The 26,119-nt window shown below is 44.5% G+C and overlaps 1 long non-coding RNA gene across 1 annotated transcript; it reads right to left on the reverse strand.

The window, feature by feature from the left end:
• Window positions 1-14,799: 14,799 nt before the first annotated feature.
• LOC149456938 (uncharacterized) lies at window positions 14,800-20,663 on the reverse strand. The gene is made up of 3 exons (XR_016313762.1): window positions 20,403-20,663; window positions 18,322-18,427; window positions 14,800-16,676 (listed from the first exon to the last, which is right to left on the reverse strand). It is a non-coding gene; the product is annotated as an uncharacterized LOC149456938 (long non-coding RNA).
• Window positions 20,664-26,119: the final 5,456 nt, after the last annotated feature.

Raw genomic sequence — 26,119 nt, forward strand, 5'->3', positions numbered from 1 at the left:
AGTTGCTGCTGCTAGGCTCGTAATCTGTCATGCGCCCCTGTATCGCCTCCTCATGCTGCTGCCAGGTCCAGAGTGTGTCATGGGCCCCCGTACCGACTCCTCATGCTGCTGCCAGGCCCGTAATCTGTCATGGGCCCCTGTACCGCCTCCTCATGCTGCTGCCAGGTCCAGGGTGATCATGGGTCCCTGTACGGCCTCCCATTGCTGCTGCCAGGCCCGTAATCTGCCATGGGCCCCTGTACCAACTCCTCATGCTGCTGCCAGGCCCGTAATCTGTCATGGGCCCCGGTACCGCCTCCTCATGCTGCTGCCAGGTCCAGAGTGTGTCATGGGTCCCTGTACGGCCTCCCATTGCTGCTGTCTCCATCGCCACACTCTGCCATGTGCCACTTTCAGGTCTCCTCACACTGCTGGTGTGTTCCATTTTTTGTCATAGGGTGCTGGCAGATTACGGGCCTCCCATAGCTGCTGCCAGGCCCCTAATCTGCCATGGGCACCTATACCGCCTCCTCATGCTGCTGCCAGGTCCACAGTGTCTCATGCCATGTGCCACTTTCAGGTCTCCTCACACTGCTGGTGTGTTCCATTTTTTGTCATAGGGTGCTGGCAGATTACGGGCCTTCCATAGCTGCTGCCAGGCCCCTAATCTGCCATGGGCCCCTATACCGCCTCCTCATGCTGCTGCCAGGTCCAGAGTCTCTCATGGGTCCCTGTACGGCCTCCCATTGCTGCTGTCTCCATCGCCACACTCTGCCATGTGCCACTTTCAGATCTCCTCACACTGCTGGTGTGTTCCATTTTTTGTCATAGGGTGCTGGCAGATTACGGGCCTCCCATTGCTGCTGCCAGGCCCCTAATCTGCCATGGGCCCCTATACCGCCTCCTCATGCTGCTGCCAGTTCCAGAGTCTCTCATGGGTCCCTGTACGGCCTCCCATTGCTGCTGTCTCCATCGCCACACTCTGCCATGTGCCATTTTCAGGTCTCCTCACACTGCTGGTGTGTTACATTTTTTGTCATAGGGTGCTGGCAGATTACGGGCCTCCCATAGCTGCTGCCAGGCCCCTAATCTGCCATGGGCCCCTATACCGCCTCCTCATGCTGCTGCCAGGTCCAGAGTCTCTCATGGGTCCCTGTACTGCCTCCCATTGCTGCTGTCTCCATCACCACACTCTGCCATGTGCCACTTTCAGATCTCCTCACACTGCTGGTGTGTTACATTTTTTGTCATAGGGTGCTGGCAGATTACGGGCCTCCCATTGCTGCTGCCAGGCCCGTAATCTGCCATGGGCCCCCGTACCGACTCCTCATGCTGTGACGTTGCAACAAGGTGGAATTCAACCCTACATATGTTAGACCGCCTTTACGAACAGCGAAAGGCCTTCACAGATTTTCTGATGTTTCAAGCGGATAACGGTACTCCCTGTGTAACTTAGATGTCAGCCATTGGCAGCTCATGCGTGACACCTGCGCTTGCTCAGGCCCTTTGAGGAGGCCACGCTATTCGTGAGTCGGCAGGACTATGGGATGAACGACGTCATTCCTCTGTTGCACGTCCTGGAACAAATGCTGTTAACAATGGCTGGTCAGGGTGCGGTAGACGTGGCGCACAGATCTCAACGCCACATGACCCCTGTGGGGGCAGGACAGGAAGAAGAGGAGGAGGTAGAGGAAGACATTGGTGCTCAGGAATTATTGAGTGAAATGGGTGGTTTTTCCACTCAGCGGACAGGAGTGGAGGAGCAGGAGCATCTGGTAGAGGAGGAGGAGGAGGAGACAGAGGACCCAGACGCACCGTGGCAGTATGCTGTGGAGATGGAGGCAGGGAGTCCCTCGCATTCCTTGGCACAAATGGCCCATAGCATGCTCGCTTGCTTGCGTAGCGACAGCCGAATAATAACCATCAGACAGAGGGATGACTTTTGGCTGTCCACCTTGTTGGACCCTCGTTACCGTTCAAAAATGGTGGCCTTTTTCACACCTGCTGAGAGGGAGGCCAAAATAACGTACTATAAAAACCACCTATGTAGTCAGCTGGTCTCTGCCTTTCTGCGCCAACGTCCATCCTCAGACACTGTGGGCCCTGTGCGCTCGCGTTCCGCTGCCATGGCAGCAGGGGAGGGGTGGGGTGGTAGGAGCAGTGGCAGCTCCACCAGCAGCGGCTGCCTCAGTCTGCAGTCGATGATGAGTAGCTTTCTTCACCAGCGCAGTGAGGAAACTACTAACCAGCCGCAGCAGCAGCAGCATCAGGTGGACCTGGAGCAGGACCTCAAACAACAGGCTTAGGCCTACTTGGACATCACCCTGCCAACCGAGGTAGACAATCCCCTTGACTACTGGGCAACGAAACTTGACCTTTGGCCCCAACTAGCTGAATTTGCCCTTGAAAGGCTGTCATGCCCGGCCAGTAGCGTGGCATCGGAGCGCGTGTTTAGTGCGGCAGGAGGTATTGTAACTCCGCGGAGGACACGACTGTCCACCCAAAGTGTGGAGAGACTCACGTTTGTGAAAATGAATCAGGCGTGGATTAGTCTGGATTTCAAACCACCAGTTCCTGACACAACTGACTAAATCCGCCATGAATCATGCCCCAAACATGTGCCACTTTCAGGTCTCCTCACACTGCTGGTGTGTTCCATTTTTTGTCATAGGGTGCTGGCAGATTACGGGCCTCCCATAGCTGCTGCCAGGCCCCTAATCTGCCATGGGCCCCTATACCGCCTCCTCATGCTGCTGCCAGGTCCAGAGTCTCTCATGGGTCCCTGTACGGCCTCCCATTGCTGCTGTCTCCATCGCCACACTCTGCCATGTGCCACTTTCAGATCTCCTCACACTGCTGGTGTGTTACATTTTTTGTCATAGGGTGCTGGCAGATTATGGGCCTCCCATAGCTGCTGCCAGGCCCCTAATCTGCCATGGGCCCCTATACCGCCTCCTCATGCTGCTGCCAGGTCCACAGTCTCTCATGGGTCCCTGTACGGCCTCCCATTGCTGCTGTCTCCATCGCCACACTCTGCCATGTGCCATTTTCAGGTCTCCTCACACTGCTGGTGTGTTACATTTTTTGTCATAGGGTGCTGGCAGATTACGGGCCTCCCATTGCTGCTGACAGGCCCGTAATCTGCCATGGGCCCCTGTACCGCCTCCTCATGCTGCTGCCAGGTCCAGAGTGTCTCATGGGTCCCTGTACGGCCTCCCATTGCTGCTGTCTCCATCGCCACACTCTGCCATGTGCCACTTTCAGGTCTCCTCACACACTGCTGGTGTGTTCCATTTTTTGTCATAAGGTGCTGGCAGATTATGGGCCTCCCATAGCTGCTGCCAGGCCCCTAATCTGCCATGGGCCCCTGTACCGCCTCCTCATGCTGCTGCCAGGTCCACAGTGTCTCATGCCATGTGCCACTTTCAGGTCTCCTCACACTGCTGGTGTGTTCCATTTTTTGTCATAGGGTGCTGGCAGATTACGGGCCTCCCATAGCTGCTGCCAGGCCCGTAATCTGCCATGGGCCCCTATACCGCCTCCTCATGCTGCTGCCAGGTCCAGAGTCTCTCATGGGTCCCTGTACGGCCTCCCATTGCTGCTGTCTCCATCGCCACACTCTGCCATGTGCCACTTTCAGGTCTCCTCACACTGCTGGTGTGTTCCATTTTTTGTCATAGGGTGCTGGCAGATTACGTGCCTCCTATTGCTGCTGCCAGGCCCCTAATCTGCCATGGGCCCCTGTACCGCCTCTTCATGCTGCTGCCAGGTCCAGAGTGTGTCATGGGTCCCTGTACGGCCTCCCATTGCTGCTGCCAGGAGGCAGCAGGGTCGCAGCAGTGTCAGTGGAGGCAAACGGCCACAGAGTAGAGCACCAGCTCCACTGCAGCCTACCACCACGGCCAGTAGTGGTGCCGGTGTGCACGGAGGAAGTAGCAGTCAGCCAGTGAGTAGTAGCGGGGGCAAAGTTTCCTACTCGGCGGTGTGGCAATTTTTCGTCAAGCCGCTCGAGGAAGTAAACGTAGCCGTATGTCGACTATGTGGCCAGAAAGTCAAGCGTGGCCAGGGGGCCCATGTTGGGACTACAGCGTTGCGTCAGCATATGCAGCGTCGCCATTCGGTGGCCTGGGAAAACCGTGATAAAGATACGGCGGTTCTGCCTGCCCCAGCCCAGGGTTCCATTTTGTCATAGGGTGCTGGCAGATTACGGGCCTCCCATTGCTGCTGCCAGGCCTTAATCTGCCATGGGCCCCTGTACCGCCTCCTCATGCTGCTGCCAGGTCCACAGTGTCTCATGGGTCCCTGAACCGCCTCCCATTGCTGCTGTCTCCATCGCCACACTCTGCCATGTGCCACTTTCAGGTCTCCTCACACTGCTGGTGTTTTCCATTTTTTGTCATAGGGTGCTGGCAGATTACGGGCCTCCCATTGCTGCTGCCAGGCCCGTAATCTGCCATGGGCCCCAGTACCGCCTCCTCATGCTGCTGCCAGGTCCACAGTCTCTCATGGGTCCCTGTACGGCCTCCCATTGCTGCTGTCTCCATCGCCACACTCTGCCATGTGCCACTTTCAGGTCTCCTCACACTGCTGGTGTGTTCCATTTTTTGTCATAGGGTGCTGGCAGATTACGGGCCTCCCATAGCTGCTGCCAGGCCCCTAATCTGCCATGGGCCCCTATACCGCCTCCTCATGCTGCTGCCAGGTCCAGAGTCTCTCATGGGTCCCTGTACGGCCTCCCATTGCTGCTGTCTCCATCGCCACACTCTGCCATGTGCCACTTTCAGATCTCCTCACACTGCTGGTGTGTTACATTTTTTGTCATAGGGTGCTGGCAGATTATGGGCCTCCCATAGCTGCTGCCAGGCCCCTAATCTGCCATGGGCCCCTATACCGCCTCCTCATGCTGCTGCCAGGTCCACAGTCTCTCATGGGTCCCTGTACGGCCTCCCATTGCTGCTGTCTCCATCGCCACACTCTGCCATGTGCCATTTTCAGGTCTCCTCACACTGCTGGTGTGTTACATTTTTTGTCATAGGGTGCTGGCAGATTACGGGCCTCCCATTGCTGCTGCCAGGCCCGTAATCTGCCATGGGCCCCTGTACCGCCTCCTCATGCTGCTGCCAGGTCCAGAGTGTCTCATGGGTCCCTGTACGGCCTCCCATTGCTGCTGTCTCCATCGCCACACTCTGCCATGTGCCACTTTCAGGTCTCCTCACACACTGCTGGTGTGTTCCATTTTTTGTCATAGGGTGCTGGCAGATTATGGGCCTCCCATAGCTGCTGCCAGGCCCCTAATCTGCCATGGGCCCCTGTACCGCCTCCTCATGCTGCTGCCAGGTCCACAGTGTCTCATGCCATGTGCCACTTTCAGGTCTCCTCACACTGCTGGTGTGTTCCATTTTTTGTCATAGGGTGCTGGCAGATTACGGGCCTCCCATAGCTGCTGCCAGGCCCCTAATCTGCCATGGGCCCCTATACCGCCTCCTCATGCTGCTGCCAGGTCCAGAGTCTCTCATGGGTCCCTGTACGGCCTCCCATTGCTGCTGTCTCCATCGCCACACTCTGCCATGTGCCACTTTCAGGTCTCCTCACACTGCTGGTGTGTTCCATTTTTTGTCATAGGGTGCTGGCAGATTACGTGCCTCCTATTGCTGCTGCCAGGCCCCTAATCTGCCATGGGCCCCTGTACCGCCTCTTCATGCTGCTGCCAGGTCCAGAGTGTGTCATGGGTCCCTGTACGGCCTCCCATTGCTGCTGCCAGGAGGCAGCAGGGTCGCAGCAGTGTCAGTGGAGGCAAACGGCCACAGAGTAGAGCACCAGCTCCACTGCAGCCTACCACCACGGCCAGTAGTGGTGCCGGTGTGCACGGAGGAAGTAGCAGTCAGCCAGTGAGTAGTAGCGGGGGCAAAGTTTCCTACTCGGCGGTGTGGCAATTTTTCGTCAAGCCGCTCGAGGAAGTAAACGTAGCCGTATGTCGACTATGTGGCCAGAAAGTCAAGCGTGGCCAGGGGGCCCATGTTGGGACTACAGCGTTGCGTCAGCATATGCAGCGTCGCCATTCGGTGGCCTGGGAAAACCGTGATAAAGATACGGCGGTTCTGCCTGCCCCAGCCCAGGGTTCCATTTTGTCATAGGGTGCTGGCAGATTACGGGCCTCCCATTGCTGCTGCCAGGCCTTAATCTGCCATGGGCCCCTGTACCGCCTCCTCATGCTGCTGCCAGGTCCACAGTGTCTCATGGGTCCCTGAACCGCCTCCCATTGCTGCTGTCTCCATCGCCACACTCTGCCATGTGCCACTTTCAGGTCTCCTCACACTGCTGGTGTTTTCCATTTTTTGTCATAGGGTGCTGGCAGATTACGGGCCTCCCATTGCTGCTGCCAGGCCCGTAATCTGCCATGGGCCCCAGTACCGCCTCCTCATGCTGCTGCCAGGTCCACAGTCTCTCATGGGTCCCTGTACGGCCTCCCATTGCTGCTGTCTCCATCGCCACACTCTGCCATGTGCCACTTTCAGGTCTCCTCACACTGCTGGTGTGTTCCATTTTTTGTCATAGGGTGCTGGCAGATTACGGGCCTCCCATAGCTGCTGCCAGGCCCCTAATCTGCCATGGGCCCCTATACCGCCTCCTCATGCTGCTGCCAGGTCCAGAGTCTCTCATGGGTCCCTGTAGGCCCGTAATCTGCCATGGGCCCCCGTACCAACTCCTCATGCTGCTGCCAGGCCCGTAATCTGTCATGGGCCCCTGTACCGCCTCCTCATGCTGCTGCCAGGTCCAGAGTGTGTCATGGGTCCCTGTACGGCCTCCCATTGCTGCTGTCTCCATCGCCACACTCTGCCATGTGCCACTTTCAGGTCTCCTCACACTGCTGGTGGTTTCCATTTTTGTCATAGGGTGCTGTATGGCCTCCCATTGCTGCTGCCTCCACCGCCACACTGTAGCTCCACACTCTGGTTTTGGCCCCGTGACTGCCCAAATGAGTGAAGTGTGCGGTGATTCTAAGATCGACGGCACTCATCTGCATGTCATACTGACTGTCAGTATTATTTCTCTTCCCCAGCAGACTCCAAGGGCATTTAAATTAAAGGTACAGTGTTCTGCACTAATATAAAGGCTCTCTGAAGCCTAGAAACACCCTTTTATAAGTTAAATTCGCAGCGAATATATTCGACTCGAATCGAAATTTTTTCACGAATTCGCCGAATCAGTCGAATCGAATTTTTGAATAATTCGCTCATCTCTAATTAACACCAAAGCAACTGAAACTGATTAACAACCCCCTCTGCTACTTAACTGACCAGATCAATATCCCAGGGGTTTAATTGACTTGATGCTATACTCTGATTAAAAAGTGTCCCTTTAATTTTTTTGAGCATTGTATAGCACAGGGGCAGTCTTGTGGGAGGCAGGTCTTCATGGCAGTGGGCCAGCATCATCGGCTGTCAATCATTGTGATTGGTACGTATCTACATTGGACTGTATTTGGCTTTCGATTTTCATTGTGGGACATTGCTTTTTCTTTTCAATAGAGGACTTTTTTCAATTTATTTCATTTCATAATTTTTTGGTTACATAGTTGGTAAGGCTGAGTAAAGACACCAGTCCATCCAGTTCAACCTGTGTGTGTATGCATGTATTTCACTCCTATTTTCCATATGCCTGTATATTGTGTTTGCTAAGATGTCCATCTAAACATTTTTTTTTTAAATTAACATCACTCTTTGCTGACACCACCAAATGTGGAAGGGAGTTCCACATCCTTGCTACTCTAACAGTAAAGGACCGCTTTACACAGTTTAAGGTTAAACCACTTCTCATTCAACTTCATTGAGTGGCCATGTGTCTTTTGGTAAGCAAGTAATAAGGGGTACTATATAATCCATACTCATTTATGTTTGGAGGTGGATATCTGGGGGCCCTCTTATTCTAAAGGGGGTCTCCAGGGTCCAATAAGTCCTCTGTGCAGACATCCATATCCCTTTTGGGATACAGAATGTGAAGATGAGGCCCTTATCTTTCCAACATGGGGGCAAAGTGCCCAGCAAGGAGAAGGGGGGTTGGGCTTTGCCGCTTTTCTAGGATGTACATACACTTTTATTATAGTTTTCATTCCTGACCATATGCAATTGCCCATTTTTAAAGAAAAACATATATAGTTAGTTTAATCTATTACTACTGCTGAGGAATGAACTAGGCAAAGTTCAGTTTGGGGCACATTCACCAAACCCGTAGGTAAGGTCTGAAACACTGAACATAAAGCATAACTCATTGAAGTCTATGGGAGACAACTCTTATTTTTTTCAATGGACTTTTTTAAAGTGGTTATAAAGCCAAGACATTTTTACCTTAAGGGCTCGTTTGCACTTGCTTCAACTTCAACACACACTAAGCGCCTATCTCTTCAACATGCCTCTTTGATGTGTTTTTGATGCTTCTGCGATGCTTTGATGATGCTTTGGTGGTGCTTTGATGATACTTTGGTAATGCTTTTTTGCCTAATACATTGCCTGTATTGAAGTAAAATATGTCCCAGTAGCAGTATAGGCCTCTCACTCTTAACTGAGTCCTCTCGTTCCACTTAATCCAGTACTGTGCCCATCTGTAGTGATTTATCTTCCCTCTTCCTGCTCTTACAGCCTTTGCTGGGGCAGCGGGAGTGAAAGGTGTATTACATGCTGTTCATACTCACTCAGTCACTATGGAATTCATTTTCTGTATTCTGGAAAAAACATGGTTGATCCTGCTGTTCTCTGTCTCCCCCTTCTGTCCATGTCCCCAATGCATGAATGAATGACGCCCCCTGATGAAGCAACGTGAGCCGGTGGCGTAATGTGTAGGGGAGGGCTTTGACATCTCGATGCTCGTGGAACAGGATTGAAGATACAGACAGCTGGTTGTAGGCTTGAGGTTAGAGGATCTACACTCACAGCATCGTACATCACTGGAGATTATCATATGAAGTGCATTGTTACTACATACATGTGAGTGAAAAACTGTTTTTAATAACACTGTTCAACAAATTTTTATTTTTTGCCAGTTTTGGAAACAAAAGGATCCATTTCTTAATGAATTTCACATTCTGAGTTCAAATATAACAATGAAATTTGTCAATTGGCTCTAGTTTTTCTGTAAACGGAAAGTTTTCTACTATAGGCGTAATGACTACATAATGCACAATAATTAGATGTCTTTCCACAAATATAAAGCAAGTGATATTGACTACATAACAAAGCCTAAATGGCATAATATATTGCATAGGATTACCAAGAAAAATTATAGCCATAAGCTAAGTTGAATCATTTTAATACTTAGGATTCTCACTAGTTTTGTCTTCAGTTTGTGTCGGTTTTGCTTCTCTTGGCTTTTCTCTTGTATTCGAGGAAAGGGCTATCTCTTACAACTGCACGTGACTACACGCTTCAGGTTCTTCCTCACTTGACTCAACCACGAAGGATTCTGGTGCTTTAGGAATTGGTAGCCCCTCTCCATCAGGAACTGGACGTATTGCCGATGGAATATTTGGATAGTGCACAGATAACTTTTTCTTCTTATTTAGCCCTTTTACAATTGGAGGCACCATACAAAAGTAACAATTACTAACATGATCTGTTGGCTCTCTCCAAATCATTGGCACAGCGAAAGGCATAGATGCCTTTTTTCCATTCAACCATTGCTCCAGTGCCGTTCCACAAGAATTGCAGCATATATGTGGTGCCCAGCTCTTGTCCTGGTCTCCTATCTTGCAGCCAAAATACAAGTTGTAGGCTTTCTTAATCATTCCTGTTATCCTCCTTTTTTGTGAGATAAAAGTTATTTCACCGCAGATATAGCAGAAATTATCTGCTTTATTCACACAAGTTCGAGGCATTACTGAGTAGCCTATATAAGCATAAAACGAAATGTAAAGACGCTGTCGAACTACAATCAGCTACAGATACTGCAGCTTTTATGCAGTGAAGTGATGCAATTAAAGGCTAATATTGCATCATCTCAGTATACATGCAATTTTCTATTGGTCACCAGTATCAATTGCGCAATATGCAGCTGAAGTTGCATCATAATTTTGAATGGCTTACGTCATTAGATGGGTGAATATATCATGGAAACTAGAGCCAATCAACATTTTTTAGGGTCATTTTCGTTTTCAGCACCCCAAAATTATGTAAGATTAGCTAATTTTATGCCCAAAACTTTTTACCTGTTGAACAGTGTAATCAATGTTTTATAAGGATAAAACACCATGTTCTGGTTATCTTCTCCTGGTGCAAACATGATGGTGGAGGTGTGTTGAGAAGGAGGAGAAAGAGGGATACTCATTGGAAGAACATACCCATTCCCATTGAACAACAAACATCAGTCCATAATAAGGGATACATGCAATTTTTTACCTCACCTAGCTGTTTGGTCATATATACCAGGTGAGAGCACAGCTGATGGAGGTGGACACATATGAAAATATTTGGCAGCTTATGTTATTGAAGCACTGGGTGTCTAAGAAGCACTTTGGAACTGAAGCATGCTAAACCTGTGAAGATGCACTATATTGCAACTTTGGACTATTTTTTATATATGGAGGTTTATGCATCTGTTTTTTGTGCAAATTAATTTTGTTTTTGTTTTATTTGTGATGTTTTATATAATTATGCATATTGGTGAAGCGCAACACTGGATTGTTTAAGATTGGAACTTAGCATGCTTGATTGCTTTACCTGCCGAAGTAAAAAACTTCTAGCCCTTCAAATGGAACCAAAATCATGCATCACCCCAAAAGCTCTCTAATTCTCTACTATTTATATAAATGTATACTCTTTTCTTTTACAGTGGAATTTATTGAGAATTTTTAGTCATCAAATAAATCCAGAAATAGTAATAACAGTAAAGAGGAAATAAACCTACAGTTCCTCTAGTTAACAAAAAACAGAAGAAATACGCTGAGTTGGCGAAGCAATCGAGAAATGCAATTATAGTGCATAAGGAAATGACAAACTGCATAACAAATTGCTGTATTAATTAGCATATGAAAGCCTACAATACAACAGGTTTAAACCATAGGTAGACATAATAAACAACATACAATGCGTTAAGCGTAATCTCATGGATATACCAATCTTTTGGGCCCAGAATGGGTCCAGCAATCATACAGAACACTTCAATGTACAGAAGACAAATCACAATCAGCTCAATTACAGAATTAAAAAAAAAAAGGCAGGTGATGAGAAAGAAAACAGTAAGAGCTTAGAAAGGGTCCTGGGAGATCATAAGGGAGGGTTGTTACAGCGACAGCAGGGAATTGTCGAATCTAGATGGTTGGGCTACGTTGATCTATGGTTACCAAATCCGGAGGAATTTATCATGCATATCTAGCAGTATAGCTGTTAACTTTTCATGTATATTATTTTCATATGATTCCACTCTCATTTCTCTGTTTTAGCTTTTCCCCATGGTTTAGAATTTACTAGTTGCGGTGCCTTACTCTAAATTAATTCCACAACCTAACATCATAATTCCTCCTGACTGTATGTCTAATTTTACATTTTCTGTCACTCTTCATCCATCCTGATCAAATAGATAGCTGTTCCTCCTGCTATTTAATCTGCATGATTCTTAGTCCCTGTGGACTTGGTAACCCTGTTACCCATTGTGGATCCCTGTCCACTTTAACCATTATCTAGGGGCTTAGTATAGGCAGAACCGCACTTTTGGTTCTCTAGCACTCCCCTTGCGCTGGGCATTTTCTTAGGGTACGCTCTTACCTTTTATTTTCTGAAAACATAATGTAATGCCCATAATGACTGGCCAGTATAATCTTTTCTCTACATGTAGAGAGAGAAGTGAGCGCCTAGATGTAAATAAATAAAAGCAGCTATGCACACAATGGGTAACCAATAGCCCAATAGATTAAAGTATCAAACATAGAATCGTGCAGCGCTAAGGTAGATATATATATGGTGTCCGAAAGGATGATAAAAGCGACTGATATATAACACAATTAGGAACTAAACTGAATCATCAAAGAAGCATCTCAATGAATTATAAAAAGTTCCAATAAGGTGACTTAGTGCATCTTGGTCCGACAAGCAGTGCTATAGTGGTGTATGTAATGCGCACTCACCGGACGCGCATAGTAATAGCGCTATAATATAATCAATCCAGATGTCATCTATTGGAGCCTGACGCTGAAAGATCTTCCCTCTATGGAATGGGTCATCAGGTAATGTACCAAACACTAGGGATCCTTGTTCCTTCCCAGGGTAGTATCACCAAGTATCCGTGAGGAATAACAGCCTGTCCAGGGATGGTGGGTCTGTGGATTAAAAGTACTCCCCCAAGGGCTGGAAAAAGGAACACTCCCATAGTCTAGTAGATATTAGAGAAACTTTATTGTTGATGCATCAAAGACAGTAGGAGTGAAACAGTAAGTGTAATCCAGACAGCAGTGTGACTAACCGTCAGGTATTTATAGATGGCTGCCGGAGCTCCAAGTTGCTCCGGCGACGTGACGTCACGGCGTGGTGTGGCTCCTCCTGACGTGTATCGTGTCAAAACATGTCCTCAGAGGGGGGTCGCCAGTCCCTAGTGTTTGGTACATTACCTGATGACCCATCCCATAGAGGGAAGATCTTTCAGCGTCAGGCTCCATCTGGATTGATTATATTATAGCGCTATTACTATGCGCGTCCGGTGAATGCGCATTACTTACACCACTATAGCACTGCTTGCCGGACCAAGATGCACTAAGTCACCTTATTGGAACTTTTTATAATTCATTGAGATGCTTCTTTGATGATTCAGTTTAGTTCCTAATTGTGGTTTATATCAGTCGCTTTTATCATCTTCTCTACATGTGCCTATACCCTCTTGCCTCTAGATCTATTACAGCAGATGTGTGCATCATATAACCTGTTAACCAGCGCTATTCTTCTTTTTCTATAACACTCCAATGAACAGTAAACAGTGACACCATAACATATAACCACCAATCAATACAATTCGATTAAGGGGAGTAAAATAGGTACCCTTTCTCCTGAAAATGCCTTACTGATCAAGGAATTCTGATATCTCAAAATGTAAGCAAAGGGCTTACCTCAGCCAGCTGATTATCAGAAATTCCCAGATCGTCTCAGGCGCATTATTTCCGATTCTCAGGATCACCTATAAATCTCCTCCAAGGCAAAGCTTGCCGTCTGTTCTGAACATTAATAACAAAAATTTTCTAGATAGACAGCTCCTATCCTCATATTGATTAGTGGTTCCAAATGATTAATAACTACTACAGTAGGGAACAGACACGAAAAGATACACTTAACATCCGTCCAAATCAGTGTTCCTTTTATTCGGTGCATTTGAAGTTTTTTATACACATGATTACGTAGATATCACATTAATATTACAATTGTACTTTTATGGTAACAAGGCTCGTTACATAGGCAGGCTAATTTCTAATCAGGACTTGAAGGAACACAAACACAATGAAAACATTATTAGTGCCATGTGCACAATGATTGCAGTGTACAATACATAGGCAAAGCATACAAAAAGAACACAATTTTATTCAGAATTTACAAATTTCCATTACACTCATATCATTTCATTTCTATGTTGAGGGAGCCCTGAACTTGAAGTGCCCCAGGCCCCTCAAGGTTTAAATCTGGCACTTGACAGCGGTCTAGTTCCTCTCCACTCTATCAAAAACTAAAAAAAAAAAAGTATTGCCTTTACTTATATTTTAATTACTTTAGGACCGGCATGTTATGCCCCCTCCTGTCAAGGCCATTTTTTTCAGTGGTTTGACAGTTTGATTAGCAGTTATTTTTTCATGTGACTCTATACCCAAATGCATTTTATACTATTTTATTAGAGCTTTCTTTTGGTGATATTTAATAACTTCTGGTTTTTTTTTTCGTTTTTATGATATAAAGAAAAAAATACCAACATTTTAAAAAACAAACTTTTTTTGTCTTACTTACCAGTTAAAAGACCAGGAAGGGTAAGTGGCCATGATGCACCAATTCGATTTGGTGGAGAAAAATTAGGTCACCAATCAGTCCATACTATCAGGCAGAAATCTCTGTATCACAAGTAATTTGCCAACTAAAGCATTTGACAAATATTTACTGTACAGCTGACCACTGCTTGATGACAACTTTTTCCTGAGGGATGCTTCATCACCTACCTGCTGTTTTACAACTTGGTTGATGGATATTTATATGCGCATTATTCTATGCACGGTCGGTGAGTGCGCATTTCTGTATTTTCCTCTGTCACAAGCCTTTATGAGATGTCTACAGCTATGGAAGTGTTCCATTAGTGCCGCATATGAGTTTATTGATTGCACAAACTTTTAAACGAACTTTTATTTATTTATTGATTATCCATTTTAGCGCTGCACTTTATATTTTACCATTTACAGAACATGAGGTTATTGTGATTTCCTCAAGTGTTCTAGCTGCTATAATTTACTTCATTTTATGAGCGCTCGCTTTATTCTATTTTATTAGACTAATTTTTTGACCAACAAACTATCAATAAATTAAAATATAGATTAAATAGAAAGATAAAATAGATTTTAAAAATACTTCCTACTCTCCTGTGACCCAAAGTCAGCTGATAGTGGACTATTGCCCACTATCAGCTGATGTCACAGAGCAGCTTCAGAATCTGAAAGGATCCACCTGAATGCATTATTGGCAGCTGTCCAGCCTCTCAGTGTGCTGCTAAGAGCTGGAGCCAGTTGCTTCCGCCCTCTCCCATGGCTAGTGAGCACTGGAGGAACAGAGTGGAGAACGGCGACTGACCGGAGTGGAAGACTCCTCTTGGGAGGGCCTTTTAGAAAGGAATATGTACATCAATAAAGTTGAAATGCAGTGCTGTAAATCTTTCAACCCCCTTCTCACCTCTTGAGGTTTAAACAGAGTAGTGGAGGGCAGTGGTAGTGGCAAGATGTTGAGCCGCCTTTTTGCCACTTTCCTATACATGATCCGTCCTGGAACACTGTCTGAATATCATGACAGTGTTCAGACGGTGGTTGCTCAGACTGGTTGCATTGCTTTCGTAAACTTAACATTGTATATCCACACATAAATATGAATTCTTTTTTTACATAAAGACTTTATTAAGGTATAACAAGATACATGAAAATAGGACTTGTTTACAGCTTCAGTAAAGTCCAAAGGCATACATAATTGACAACATGTTTGACAATATGCATGATATAGACACCCTATAAAACTAGGCAAATCTAGCTTTTGGCTCTGCTAAAAACATAATGAGGGGGAGGGTAGAGCCTGAGTTGGCCCTGTATACAGGATCCACCAATCCCTGGTCAAGAGGAGTTACCAGCAGGGGTCTGAGAGTGGTATATAAGAGTGTGAGCAGAGAGTAGCAGGGTCCCTCACCTGCTGGAGATTGACCCAGCTTGGAAGTGCAGTAAAACCTTCCTAGGCTTAGGAGAGGCCTAAAGAAGTCCCAGATGTCTCTAGCTCACCAAGGACCCAGAACAGCATCTTTAGAGGATCTTTCTGGGATACCTTGTGTCAGAGTGAACTGAAGTGAAGGAGGCCTTCAGGCCTAAAGAAGTCCCAGATGTCTCTAGCTCACCAAGGACCCAGAACAGCAGAGCAGCATCTTTAGAGGATCTTTCTGGGATACCTTGTGTCAGAGTGAACTGAAGTGAAGGAGGCCTGCACAGAACAGTGAGTAGGCCTCAGAGAATCACGAGAGAGTGACTGTTGCTTGTGCATCCCTCCTGGACAGAGGGACTGTTCCAGACCTAGCTGCCAGAGCTGCGCCTTAGAGGAAGCCCCCCCGTGCATAAATCTGTGGCTACCCTTTTGTGGAGGAATTGTCTGCTTTGTGTCATTCCTTTGTCTCAAGATAGCGTCCTCAGCAAGTTCTCTAGTTCCAGGCATCCCAAAGCGCTTCCCAAGCCTATCCCAGTTCTACCAAATAAAAAAACAAAACAAAAAAAAGAACAACCCCTGTCTGGTCACTGTCTAAGGATTGAAGAAGATTTGATACCCCTATGCAAAAATACCTTGCGTTTGTTTGTTCTAAAGCATATTCACATCATGTATGTGGAATGGGCAAGTTCTGGTGGGGTGAATACTTTGGGTAAGTCCACCAGAACTCATACCAAAATGTCCTAGTATATAACACTTATGCAAGGAGCCTCACATTGTAGACACCTAGTCTCTCTGAAACCTTTTGGTAAATATGTCTATGAGGGAGCTCTGGTCATGTCCGCTCCAAGTACGATAGTAAGGAGGATATTTACATAGAGGCACTTGGTGCCACAAGTCCACCCATTGGAGAAACGTGGGTAACTAAGATACTTGGAAGTTGAGAAAGGAAAGGGAGAAGGGAAGAGGGAGGGTAAAAAAAGAGAGGGAAGGAAAGAGGAAATGAATAAATGGACATATATGTGGCAATCCCCACCCTCCTACTCCTTCTACTACTATTATTAAGATTTAAAAAGAAAAACCATTAAATGTATTTTGTTTTGCTTATGTTTATAGTTATATTTGATAGCATTGTTTTAATTATCTTTATACAAACTTTATTTCACAAATGAATATTTAATGCAGGTTTCAGTTGCTGTGAAATTATGTATGGTTCTTGTTTGTTGTGTGACAACAGTTCACAAATTTCTTCTCCAGGAGAGTCGGTCCATAGTCAGTCCAATGATGGACGTATATCTTCTGTTTAATGTGAAAAACACCCTGGGTTAGTACCTGTCGTTTAGCAGGTAGAAGAACCATTATAAAATTTAAAAAATACATTGTGGTGATGGTCAAGCAACTCTATAAAGTAAATATTGGATCCCCTTTTCAGTAATACTGTGTGATGGAATTGTACAATAGTATGAGAAATGATGACTAGATATCTTCAGATCTGCTCTTTTGTCTGTCTGCTGGAACAGAAGCTGAGATTTGCTGTGCTGGGCTTGCTTGGTGAATTAGTTAAAGGGTTGTCTGTGAAGGTTCTCATTCATGCAAGCCATAGTATAGCTAGTAGCAGTTGGTTACATTCAACTGGTTGGTTCTGTAATATTGATGTTCCACTGCTAATCCATGTGGCTTGCTCAGTTCTAATAAGTGTTGGGAACATACCCCAGCATTTATAGTCACACGGGTAACTCAGTTACTTTGGTACAACTGGCATTGTGTCATGTAATGTATAGAGGCAGATGCTGATTGTCCAAAAACATGATTGCAGAAGTGGAGGTTTCTGTAACCTCCCTTTTCTATTTTTATAACCCAATTGACGTGGTGCCATGAAGTATTGGGCAGGTGTTTATTATTGGAATTACATACTTTATGGTGTGAACTGTTGTCAAATTGCTGGGGAAGAAATGATATATGTGGGTGACAAAAAAGTGTAAAAGAATCACCCCTAATCAGGAATGCTTTTCAAGTATGATGTGTCAAAATTGTGCACCTCCTTGGCCTGCAAGTATATCCTTTCCACTTCAATTACAACTAAGGGCTCCTATATGACAGTTTAAACAAGTCCCAATTTCAGTTACTGATTGCATAAGCCTCATAGGGTAAAAAAAAAAAGCGTTCTTCACCTTCCCCGACTGAGCCAAATTCCCCTTCTTTATTTGTGTTTCACACACTCACCATCCCAGACATTGCAGCTCAGAGTAGGGAGGTTTCAGCAACAGGGCCATTGGTGTCCATCCAGAAAGCAGTGAGAAGGACTAAGTGTGGCCAGATGCTGACTGACAACCTATAGGCTTGCGAATCAGCAGTGATAATGCTAAAAGCCATGCCCCTTGCAACATTTTTCTTCCCAAGCAGGCACAGCATATGTAAGAGTGGCAACTCTACTCTCAATTCAGGGGAAGTGCATCATCGTTGCCACGCCATCAGGGGAATCTTCATTGAGTAAACTTCACTGACAGGACAAATAACTGTGTTGTAAAGGAGAGTTAAGCTACCTGTAGATCATGCCAAGTCAGCAGGTGACCATACTGTCCAGACTGGGTCTATGGAGGTATGTCAATGTATAAAGTTGTATTTAAAAACAGAAAAATCTTCAGTGATCATTTCAAAGATAAAGAAGGAAAGATAACAGCTTAGGCAAAGGCAAATATTATTAATAAAATGGAAAAATATTTATTATGTACCACAGAAAAGTACAGGATTAAGGAAATAAATTTGCACATAAAATATACCTGTATTTATAAAAATATTGTTTGGGTGGAGAACTAAAATTGAAAGATGTCTTGTGATGTCTAAGCTTCCAGTGTTTGTCTAGTAAAGATTTTGGATTTCACAAAAGTTTTTGCTGTAAGCTTGCACCACAATATATTTATATCTCTCTATGATGATGTCTTACCTGCGCTTTTTATACAACTTCTCAAAGCATGCCAGCCCGACCACACATACAACCACAGCAACTGTTATCCCTATGATCAGGCCGATCGAGGTGTGATGTATCTTATCTGCAGAGGTGATAAAATGAGGTCAATACTAAAATTAAATGCTGAGCTAAATAAGAAAACTGCTACAGCTAAATAGGAAATATTTCAAGAGGGTCACATAAATTGGTACTTAAGGTCAAATAAAAAAAAAAAGTCACTAGCATTAATACATAGGTCTTTGTTTTTAGTCCATCTAACACTATCCTTTCAAGACATTGCTGTTGTCCTAGGGTGTCTCAATTGCTCCTCCATAGATACAGCAGCAACCCTAAGACAGGAAGTGTGCTACAGGCCAGATTACCAAGTTAAAAAAAGGATTTAATAAGTTGCAATATATAAAATTTTTGTTTTTGGGTTTAGGCATGTGTGAATCTAATCACTAACATCTCATATAAACTTTAACATGTTAATGGTTAATTTCAAAATTTTCTTTCAATATTTTTAAGTCTGCTGCTTTTTCTATAAAACCTGGTGATCCTTCCATGAACCTTAATAGAGGGTGGCAATGCTCCTTCTTAAATTTGAGGTTAGGCTATGTATTAGTAGACAGGGCTTTTTTTTCCTCAGAGAATAGGTGCAGAAACTCCCCCTTCTGAATCACTTCTTGTATCTTCCCCCCTACCCACCTCCGAGCACAGTCCCTTGGTTACACACCTTCCAGTACTGCTGCTTATAGAGAATACACAGGCAAGTACAATTTTGTGGTGCTAAGTAATTTGTATGGAATTTGTTAATAATAACATGAAAAAGCAGTAAAATAGATCCCCTGCAGCCAGCAATAACCCCCCCCCCCCCAGCAGCAAAAAACATCTCAACAACAACAGACCCCAAGCAGCAACAATGGACCTCACAGGAGCCAACATCAATACACTTTCCAGCAGCCAGCAACAATAGACCCTTCCTCAACAGTAGATCCTTTCCAGCAATGATAGATCCTCAGCCACCTCTCAGTAACAATGGACCACCATGCAAAAATAGATCCCCCTCCAGTGATAATAGATTCCCCAGCATTCAGCATCAATAGACCTTCCAGCACACCCCAGCACCTCTTGCCATTACATACATCTGCATTCCCCCACGTTCTCGCTGAAAAAACCCTGTTAGTAGATATTGACATCCACTATTTAAAATAAAACAGGTGCATATAATTAGAAGTAGGCTTCACATGCCTACTAAGACTCAAGAGCACACATATATACAGGGACTTAGAATTGGGACTTTGATCATGCTTTCATTGGTGAAAATTCAGATCAACTAGCAAGTTCCGTAAAAACGTCCACATTATTTTATTACAAAAGCGCATATATAAAATTGCTAAAATGCATATAAAAAAACTCATTAAAATACAATACAGCGGAATATATACACTCGAGGGTACAGTGATGTCAGTGGTCTACAGAATGGTCTGCTTCATCACGACCCTTCAAGCCTCAAGGATATTTTGGATGATGAATATTCTACGCCCCCTTGGCATGATCTGAGGGTGGGAAGCAAACAGAGAACCCCAAAAAGGCCTGTGGGGAGACCCTCAAAAGATCCACCGAAGCCCAATGACCAGACAAGGAGCTTGAAATAGATATGATTTTATCATGATGGCCCAAAGATAGAGTGTTGGTCCAGTTATAGCTGGAAGCAAGTGTAACAGGTAGTCTCAAAATGGCAAGATCACTACCTATCTGCAGGAGAATATTACTTTCTTTCATTCCCCCTCTGCTTTATTCAGCAGCGTGAGCCGAATGGAACAGCTATTTTTGATTTATGTGATGCTGCTTTCACAAATAAAAAAATGAAAACATTGCTAAAGTGTTAAGTAAGTAACAGGGTAGCTGCTGGGCATGGGACCTGGAAGCTAGAGGTGCCTACTACATTGATTTCTAGCTTCCGTGGGGATCTCACAGGTATGGCACATACAAGATGCACCAATGGAACTATGTAAAAATTGCCATACAAAAATGTCTACTTTAATTCATATTCCAGTACTTAAAGAATTACTCACCCAAATGTACTATCAGTGGTTCTTTCAAGCTGCTGTGCTCCACCTGGCAGTAGACACTTTGATGCTCTATGAAATTTAGAATTGTGAACACTGTTATCTGGTAAGTCCCATCTTCATTGGGTAGAGCCACAGTTGAGAATGTTTCTTCCATTTTATTCTCCTTCCACAAGCTTACACTGATTGGCTTTGGATAGAAGCCAGTCACCATACAGATGACCTTTGTACCAGATTTATCAGGTTTCCTGGTTATGTATACCTGTGGCTGGACTGAGATATATGGAGAAAAATGACTAGAAAAAGATACTGGTAAAGCCATTTCCATTACATTACGTTAAACAGGAAGGAAATGTAGAGCTGAGAAAACAAGGCACCTGGCAAAAAGGTGATGGAGAGCTGGGTAATAATACTGCCAATGACCACCAATGCAAGGTGAAAGGAGTTCATTAACACTGCCCCAGAAAATTGATGTGGGGGGGTGGGGGGTTAAGGATTGGGGTTGATTGCATTGCCAATGACTACCATTGAAAGAATGTTTAAGTAGCACTGCCATTGACCACCAATGTGGTATGTTATTATTGTGGTCACTAGAATCAATGCTGAGGTTATTATTGCAATCACTGGCACCGATGCTAGGGATTATTACTTCAGTTTCTGGCACCAATGCTGGGGGTTATTATTGTGCTCTTTAATACCAATGCGAGGGGATATTATTGTGCTCACTGGCACCAATGCTGGGGATTATTACTGTGCTCTTTGACACCAATGCGAGGGGAGAATATTGTGCTCACTGGCAGCAATGCTGGGGGTTATTATTGCAGTCAATGGTGGTAAAGCATCAATGCAAACACTGACTCATGCACAACAGAGAGATAGAGCACAGTTTGGCATCTTTGCCCTGGGCACTGAATGACATTGCCACAATGGCAGGATCAACAGGTTTTATTACCTGTTCAACTTGCCATTAGAGCCATTCTTATTCCACTAACTGTAACAGGGCAATCTGTCCAGCAAAATGGGTATTACAACTACAGTAAGTCCCTGTCAGGAATCTAGGTATGACCAGAAGTGTGTGGACGGACAAGGCAGGTGAGTCCCACCACCATTGGCGAGTCCATTCCTGACAGTCCTTGTTTCAGTTGCTAAATGGTCAGAGAAGTTGTCAGCCAATAAGCAGGCGGCATTGACTGCAGGGTATTTGATAAAAGCACAGGAGACCACCACCCTATAGAATTGGGAGCTGGTGGTCATCCTATTAGAAAGAGAGAGGGAAAGCAAAAAAACTGGCAGGAACAACAAGTACAGCTGTGCTCAAAAGTTTACATACCCTGGCAGAAATTGTGAAATTTTGGCATTGATACTGAAAATATGACTGATCATGCCACAAAATGCTCTTTTATTGAAGGATAATGATCATATGAAGCCATTTATTATGAAATAGTTGTTTGGCTCCTTTTTAAATCATAATGATAACAGAAATCACCCAAATGACCATGACCAATAGTTTACATACCCTGAAATGTTTGGCCTTGGTACAGACACACAGGGTGACACACACGGGCTAAAATGCAAATTAGAAGTTAATGTTCCACATCTGTGGCTTTTTAAATTGCAATTAGTTTCAGTGTATAAATAGTCAATGAGTTTGTTAGCTCTTACATGGAAGCACCGACTGGGCTAGATACTGAGCCATGGGGATCAGAAAAGAACTGTCAAAAGTCCTGCGTAACAATGTAATAGAACTTAATAAAGATGGAAAAGGACATAAAAAGATGTCCAAAGCCTTGAATATGCCAATCAGTACTGTTAAATCACCTATTAAGAAGTGGAAAGTTCAGGGATCTCTTGATACCAAGCCAAGGTCAGGTAGACCAAGAACGATTGCAGCCATAACTGCCAGAAGAATTGTCTGGGATTCAGAGAAAAACCCACAGGCAACCTCAAAAGAAAAACAGGCTGCTCTGGAAAAAGATGGTGCGGTTGTTTAAGGAGTACAATATGGTGATACTTGAACAAAAAGGAGCTGTTTGGTCGAGGTGCCAGAAAGAAGCTTTTACTGCACCAATGCCACAAAAAAGCCCGGTTACAATATGCCTGACATCTCCTTGACATGCCTAACCGGGCCTTTTTTGTAATTGATGCAGTAAAGGCTTCTTTCTGGCACCTCCACCATGCAGCTCATTTTTGCTGAAGTGTCATCAAATTGTGCTCCTTCAAAACAACTTTTTCCAGAGCAGCCTATATTTTTCTTGTGGTTACCTATGGGTCTCCCTTTGTATCCCAAACAATTCTTCTGGCAGTTGTGGCTGCAATCTTTCTTGGTCTACCTGACCTTGGCTTGGTATCAAGAGATCCCCAAACTTTCCACTTCTTAATAGGTGATTTAACCGTACTGATTGGCATATTCAAGGCTTTGGACATCTTTTTATATCCTTTTCCATCTTTATAAAGCTCCATTACCTTGTTACGCAGGACTTTTGACAGTTTTTTTTCTGATCCCCATGGCTCAGTATCTAGCCTAGTCAGTGCTTCCCCATAAGAGCTAACAAACTCATTGATTATTTATACACGGACACTAATTGCAATTTAAAAAGCAACAGATGTGGGACATTAACCTCTAATTGGCATTGTAACCCATGTGTGTCACCTTGTGTGTCTGTACCAAGGCCAAACATTCCAGGGGAGGAAAACTTTTGATCATGGCCAGTTGGGTGATTTCTGTTATCATTATGATTTAAAAAGGAGCCAAACAACTATTTGATAATAAATGGCTTCATATGATCCTCATCCTTCAATAAAAGAGCATTTTGTGGCATGATCAGTCATATTTTCAGTATCAATGCCAAAATTTCACAATTTCTGCCAGGGGATGCAAACTTTTGAGCACAACTGTATGTATAAAACATGCACTTGCACCAATAAAAACAAACGTGTACAAGCAAAAAGGGGGCTATTTAGGCAGCCTTAGTATTTGGGTTTACATACCCTTTAAATCTTTCACATCTTCCATTTAAAAAAAAAAACTTAAATTTTATCTACAATCTTGTTGATAGAATAGATACAGTGGGGGAAGAGTGAGGGCCCATTTACACCAGCCTGGTCCGCTACGGTGCATTAAGCTCTCATGCTATATATTGTGTGGTGGTGTGTGTTGCATTAAGGAAGCCTATTAATTTGAATGGGCTGCCTTCTTCATGCAGCTTTTTTGGCAGCGCAGAGCAACACACGGTAGTCATTGCTGTGCCGCAACAGAGTTGCACTGGGAAGCTATTCAGAATGACAATGAAAATACAGTATCACACATTACCATATACACTACTAGTGTGAATGGGCCCTTCACCACTTGAGCTCCAGAAGGTTTTACCCCCTTCATGACCAGGCCATTTTTTCTGCTATACGGCAATGTGCTACTTTAACTGGTAATTATGTGGTCGTGCAGCGCTGTGCCCAATCAAAATTTATATATTTTTTTCACATAAATAGAGCTCTCTTTTGATGATATTTGATCACCACTGGTTTTTTTCCTATTATTTTTTGTGATATAAACGAAACAAAAACCAAAAATTTTGAAATAAAAATTCAATATTTTTTACTTTCTGCTATAAAACATATCCAATAAAAAAAATATTAAAAATAAAAAAAGTTCATAAATTTTGACAAAGATGTATTCTGCTACATGTCTTTAGTAAAAAACAAAACAAAAAGTGTATATTGATTGGTTTGCACGAAATTTATAGCGTCTACAAACTATGGTATGTATATTGGAATATGTTTACTGTGACAGGGCAGCAGATGCAGGTACAGTCACGTAAATATATGTCCAGCCTGCTCTGGGTTAGAGGCACACAACGTGCCCCTTCTATGGATTACTGCTACTGGCAAATGGGTATCATGTGATCGATATGATTGGTCATAGTGATCACCAGATAACAATGTAAACTGGCCACCGTGACTCTGCTCTCTCCTGGTTCTCCTCTTACCTTTCTCAGTGTATGTTCAGCGTCACATACGTCCTCCTTCGCTCCTCTCCCTCTTTCCGTTGGAGTACCCCAAGGCTCTGTCCTTGGGCCCCTCCTTTTTTCTCTCTACACCTCCTCCCTGGGCCAATTGATAACCTCCCATGGCTTCCAATACCACCTCTATGCTGATGACTCCCAGAACTATCTCTCCACTCCCTGGCTCACCCCCTCAATCTCTTCACGTATCACAAATCTACTAAGCGACATATCAGCATGGATGTCACACCACTACCTTAAACTCAATCTTTCCACAACTGAGCTTGTAATATTTCCTCCTCCCCAATCCTCCACTCATGACTTTAGCATTATGATCAACAACACAACCATTGGTCCTTCCCCCTATGCCAGGATGCTTGGCGTAATCCTAGACTCTGACCTCTCCTTTGGTCCCCATATCCAATCACTGGTTACATCCCCCCGCCTCAACCTTTTCAATTTCCAAAATCAGCCCCTTTCTGACCAATGACACCACAAAACAATTTATCCATACCTTGGTTTTTTTCCATCTTGATTACTGCAACTCCCTCCTCACTGGTCTACCATTACACAGGTTATCCCCCCTTCAGTCTAATATGAATGCTGCTGCCAGACACATACACTTTACAAACCGGTCAGCGATTGCTGCCCCTCTCTGCCAGTCCCTTCATTGGCTTCCACTAACCCAACGTATAAAATTCAAAACACTAACCACAGCTTACAAAGCCATCCACAACACTGCCATCTAGCTACATCACCAACCTCATCCTCAGTTATCATCCAAATTTCCCACTCTGCTCCTCCCAAGATATCTTGCTCTTTAGCTTCCAGACTTTTCCAGAGCCTCCCCCATCCTCTGGAACTCCCTACCACAGTATGTCCAGTCAGCCCCCACTCTGTCTGCCTTTAGGCGATCTTTGAAAACTCACTTATTCAGGGAAGCCTACCCCACCTCCACCAAATACTGTACTTGTGCCAGCTCCATCAGAACATCGCCTACAGCTATCACCTTTTGTACCACCTCCCCTTTCCTTTAGATTGTAAGCTCCACAAGCAGGGCCCTCCCTATTCCTTCTATACTGAAATGTATTGTAATTGTACTGTCTCCCTTATATTGCAAAGCGCTGCGCAAACTGTCTGCACTATATAAATCCTGTATATAATAATAATAATAATGTAAACAACCTGCCATGAATAGATGAATGGATTTCCATTCATGAACAGCTTGCGTACTTTTGTGATCTGTGATTGGTACACAGCAATCACATGGTTCCTGGGTACCTGTACCATATGATGAGTTGTAGCCAAACACAGATCACAACCATAAGCAAGCTGTTTATGAATGGGAAACCCATTTATGACAGCTAAAACTATTGCTTATACAGTGATCATTACTGTACATGCAATAACAATGTTAAAAAGAAAAGAAATCTCAGATCACCATTTCAGAGTAGTACAGTTTCACTATGGTGACACTGAACTACTCTGATGGCAAAAAAATCGAATAATATATTTTTAAAAATTGTATTTAATTTGTTCATTTATGTTTAGAAATTGTCATCAGTAAGTATCCCAGATCATCGCCACATCAGTTATATGGTGAAGATGTACTGCACTGGTGACAGTATGTACAAAAAAAAATTATATATATATATATTTATTAGAACATAAAAAACATTTTTTTAAATGTTTGTTCTTTTTTGTTTATATGCTAAAAAATTAAAT

Source organism: Staurois parvus, unplaced genomic scaffold (genome assembly GCF_062004578.1).
Source record: "Staurois parvus isolate SC_StPar_1 unplaced genomic scaffold, SC_StPar_1.0 ptg000340l, whole genome shotgun sequence".
Classification (NCBI taxonomy): domain Eukaryota; kingdom Metazoa; phylum Chordata; class Amphibia; order Anura; family Ranidae; genus Staurois; species Staurois parvus.